Raw genomic sequence first — 5,235 nt, 5'->3', positions numbered from 1 at the left:
AATGCCCTCACTGTCCGCTGCCTGTGAAACTTGTTCCCTTTCCTTTGGGTCTTCATCTCTGCACTCCCCCGCCAATGCCCGCAGCGTTGCTGAGCTCTGAGTCCAGATTACGGACTCTTCCTGGACTTCCATGATTGGCTATCATACCTTAAGGCACGTCCCCCCACTTTGAGGCATGCTTCCCTTTCATACTGTATTACTTTATTGCGCACTGTGTAGCACCGCCCAGCCACTCTACACTCACGCAGTGTCTGACTATAGAGATGAGGCTGAGCTGTTGCTGCCTCACCTCACATCTATTACAGCAATTACAGGGAGCTCCGGGAGGGGGTCAGGCCCGCTGGGGAGAGGATGGAAGAGAAGAAGATATGGAGCAGCACCGTGGTGATGTGACTCACTGGATACGGGGATGGCCAGAGGTAGCCTCTGCAACAGGAATGTCTGCAGCCTTTTGTGCCTAATGCCAAAGGAACACCTCCTCTGCGTAGGCCACTGTAAAGTATGAACACCTGTGTGTGGTGGCCCCTAATGTGTGGGGGCCCCGGGATGACCGCCCCTGTCACCCCTGCTTTAATCCGGCCCTGCCAGGTGGTCATGCTGGGTGGTGGAGAGTAGCGCTGCAGAGATGAAGCAGTGGAGTGCCCGGTCACAGATAGGCCTATTGAAAGGTGAGGACACCGTGGCCATCTTGTAATGCTGATAACCTCTGAGACAGGTCCAGTCAGTGAAGTAGCTACCACAGTGGATCAGAGTAAGTACATTGTTAGTGTGGAGCGTTGCAAGCAGGTAAGTGCCAGTAACAATTATCCTTTAGTAACATACACTGTGCAGTATTATTGGAAGAGAAGGGTTGTCACCATGCCCTATATTAACAGCTTACAAACCTAACGCTTTCTGCAAATGTTATATCTGCCCCACCTGCAGTGCACATGGTTTTGCCCATTAGCTAACAAATTTGCTGCTGCGATTAGGTCTGAATTAGGCCCCATGTGTCCATAGTACCGTGCTCACAGAGGTAGGATAGATTGATATGCAACACGAATGTACAGACAGCAATTCCAACAAGATGTCCTTTTATTGAGCTGCAATGAACTCTGGATTTAAAGAGGATGTTTGGTTATATGGCAAAAATTAGACAATCACAATTAGACAATCATTTGAATACAATTGTCAGGACGAAATGTAGTTATGTGACCGGCGGTCAGGAGACAGGCAGTCACAACACCTGCCCCTACATCCAGCCCACTGAGAATCCCGACAGTTGACATGCCGACTAGCAGGGACTATTTCCACTCGTGGGTGCCCACGACACCCATAGAGCGGGAATAGAACCTGTGGTGACTGCAGGTCGCCACCGAGCCCACATGGGGCTTCTTGCGCTCGCCCCCCCTCCCCCCACCAGCATTCCGCTGCCGGTATACTGGCGGAGGTATGCTGACCGGCGTTCTCCAGATGGCTGGTCACGCATACTCAACCCATCAGGACGGAGACACACTTTCTCAGAAGAAGCTTGAGAGACATGTAGATATTTTCAGGAGAACAGAGAGTTATTTACCCAAGGAATATTGAGCTATTCAAGAAGAAGAGACTGAGTTAACCTATTCAACCCTTACTACAGAGTAAGAAGCTTTTGTTAGAGGCACTAGGATACCATCACTATTTACATCATCCTTGCATAATTGATTCACCTTGATATTCCTAATATGTTTAGCAAGTGCAACACTGTGGCTCTTGAGGATCAAAAGAGAGGTCTAATGTAATTTGTCGGTGAAGATTGAAACATTATTATTAGGGAAAGTTATGAATTTAGCAACTGTCATTGAGAATTGTATTTTTCATCATTCTTCTCATTACTATCATTATTGTTGTGTTATCGGAAATATGCATATACTGTATCTGTGATTAGATTGTCCCATTTAATTACTAAATGTTCTAGTGCATTGTAAGCTATGGTCAATTGTGATTTGCAAATCTTCTTCAATATCATCTCATTCTTGTGATTGTCTAATTTTTGCCATATAACCAAACATCCTCTTTAAATCCAGAGTTCATTGCAGCTCAATAAAAGGACATCTTGTTGGAATTGCTGTCTGTACATTCGTGTTGCATATCAATCTATCCTACCTCTGTGAGCACGGTACTATGGACACATGGGGCCTAATTCAGACCTAATCGCAGCAGCAAATTTGTTAGCTAATGGGCAAAACCATGTGCACTGCAGGTGGGGCAGATATAACATTTGCAGAAAGCGTTAGATTTGGGTAGGTTATATTGTTTCTGTGCAAGGTAAATACTGGCTGCTTTATTTTTACACTGCAATTTAGATTTCAGTTTGAACACACCCCACCCAAATCTAACTCTCTCTGCACGCATGGTTTTGCCCATTAGCTAACAAATTTAATGGGCACCACTAGCTCTCGCTGCCATATTGGAGCCTGGAGCCGGTCCCTACAGCAGCAGCGTCCGTCCCGCTGCCTGCCTCCTGTGACGAGATTTAATTCTGTGGGCTAAAGTATGTGCATGCTGTGCGGCGCCGGCCTCTGACATCAGGCGCTGGCGCCGCACAGTGCGCACATAGTTTAGCTTTGGCCCGCCCACAGCACTCCATCTCATTGGCACAGCCACTGCTAGGATTCAAGACAGAAGCTAGGAGGCGGGCTGCAGGACGGACGCTGCTGCAGTGCTGCTGTCCCTTCCCATGCATGCCGAACAGTGTCACGACCGGACTCACCAGACCAATCCAGACCAGTTTTGCTGGCTGCTGTGCTGTGTGTGCATCACACGCCAGGGCGCGGTCGGCGCCGGTGGCGAACAGCAGTGTGCGGTGCATCCAGACTGGATCCTCCTGTCCTGAGCAGTGTGAGCACTGAGCACCCACTCGAAGTAAGCCCTGCCTAAAGTTTTTTTTTTACTTCTCACCACTGCATATGAAGCCACTCCTGCCCCTCCTACATCTCCAACCTCATTTCTATTATCACCCCTTCATGCCCTCTCTGCTCTTCCACTGATCACTGCCAGTGCCTCACCTCCACCCTAGTTACCTCTTCTCCTTCTCCAAGACTTTTTACAATCTACCAGTCTCGCCCTCTTCAAATGTGCACTGAAAACATACCTTTTCATTAAAGCTATGTATCTGGCACTTTACTGCTGGGGGCATATAATTTGTATCTAGCACTGCTGGGGGCATATAATGTGTATCTGGCACTGCACTGCTGGGGGCTTATAATGTGTATCTGGCACTGCTGGCGGCATATAATGTGTATCTGGCACTGCACTACTGGGGGCATATGTGTATCTGGCACTGTGGGGGCATATAATGTGTATTTGGTACTACTGGGGCATATGTATATCTCAGCACTGCACTACTGGGGTCATTATGTGACTGACACTACTGTATACTGGAGACATTATGTGTAAGGAACACCACTGTGGGCGTTATGTGTAAGGCTGCCAATTGTGTGTGTGTAGAGGGGGTGTGAAAATATATTTATTTATAGTTTGATTATATAAAATTGCAAGGCCACGCCCACTTTTCCAGGAAAAGGGGGGGTGAGCACTTCGAACATTTTCTCACTCAGGGCACTAGTAGGCCTGGAGCCGGCCCTGGTGATACCTCTTCCAACCACTTAGACATACCTGACGCCCCAAGGTGTTACATAAAGATTTGTGCAGCTCCTGCTGCTGAAAGCAGTAGCAAGAATCTTAACTGGTAAAATACATTAATGCTTTTAAAAAGCCTCACTCTTAGCCACTCAAATAAACAATCAGCACGGGTACTGTAGCATGGAGCTGGGAACTATAGGCCTAATTCAGAGATGTGCGTAACTTTGATATTTATGTATATCTCTTGTGTTTGGAGATTTGTTTCTGAGATGTCAATTGCAGTGCCCCAACAGCTGCAGCAGGTCTGACATGGTGTTGTGGTTTGAGGCAGCGACAGGGCAGAAACATGGAGCTTTTAAAAAAATGGGGGAGTGTCACCCCTATTTTCTGGGATGTAGCTCCATTGGCTCCAGCAGCGTGATTTCACCAGACATCCTGTGTAACCGATCTCACGGTAACTCAGATGTCCGATGGTCACACAGTTGATACAATGGTTGCATCTTCGGGCACAGCATCGGACCAAAGAAGCCAGCAGTGGGCGTCCTTTTATTTAAGACATCTCCTGCTGCTTTTGCTTATTTTAGCATAGCCACTAAGACGCAGCAGCTGTGCTTTAGTGGCCATCTTTGAAGCAGGTCCTATGAGAGCATACAATGAGTCTTGGATCCCCAATCATAATGTTCTCCAGCCTGTTTAGAATAGGGCTAGAACCCCTAGGGAAGGGGCCAGCAATAAATAAATACATATTTTCTCCCTCTCGTAGTGCACCCCAACCAATCTTGCAAGGGTAGAGGTTTTTGTAGAAAGAGATTTTCAAACTATTGTGGAACTGCATGTCCCAGCAAGATTAATCAATTCACAGATATACAGGTTGAGTATCCCATATCCAAATATTCCGAAATACGGAATATTCCGAAATACGGACTTTTTTGAGTGAGAGTGAGGTAGTGAAACCTTTGTTTTTTGATGGCTCAGTGTACACAAACTTTGTTTAATACACAAAGTTATTAAAAATATTGTATTACATGACCTTCAGGCTGTGTGTATAAGGTGTATATGAAACATAAATGAATTGTGTGAATGTAGACACACTTTGTTTAATGCACAAAGTTATTAAAAATATTGGTTAAAATTACCTTCAGGCTGTGTGTATAAGGTGTATATGAAATATAAATGTATTCTGTGCTTAGACTTAGGTCCCATCGCCATGATATCTCATTATGGTATGCAATTATTCCAAAATACGGAAAAATCCTATATCCAAAATACCTCTGGTCCCAAGCATTTTGGATAAGGGATACTCAACCTGTATCTATAAGTGCTCTGGTCCGGGATTAGATATTAGAATCATGTGGAAAGTAATCCCTCTGTGAATGGCTGTAATAGAGTCAGCTGATCAAGAGAAGTTTGTGATATCATTGACATACCTGACTGTAGGAAGACAGTACCTGAGACTGTCACATCATGGACATCCTGATATGACTGGCATGCAGAGACATGGCAGTCAGTAAATAGCATGTGTTGGGTGTTGCAAGAGGCTCTGAGTTGAGACAAAAGGAGTTTGAGAAGGCATTGCTGCTGTGTGCCAGGAAATGCCTTGAAATATTTGAACCTTGTTGCCTTCAAGTTCAC

Source organism: Pseudophryne corroboree, chromosome 4 (assembly GCF_028390025.1).
Source record: "Pseudophryne corroboree isolate aPseCor3 chromosome 4, aPseCor3.hap2, whole genome shotgun sequence".
Classification (NCBI taxonomy): Eukaryota; Metazoa; Chordata; class Amphibia; order Anura; family Myobatrachidae; genus Pseudophryne; species Pseudophryne corroboree.
Note: the sequence above shows the minus strand (reverse complement) of the source record.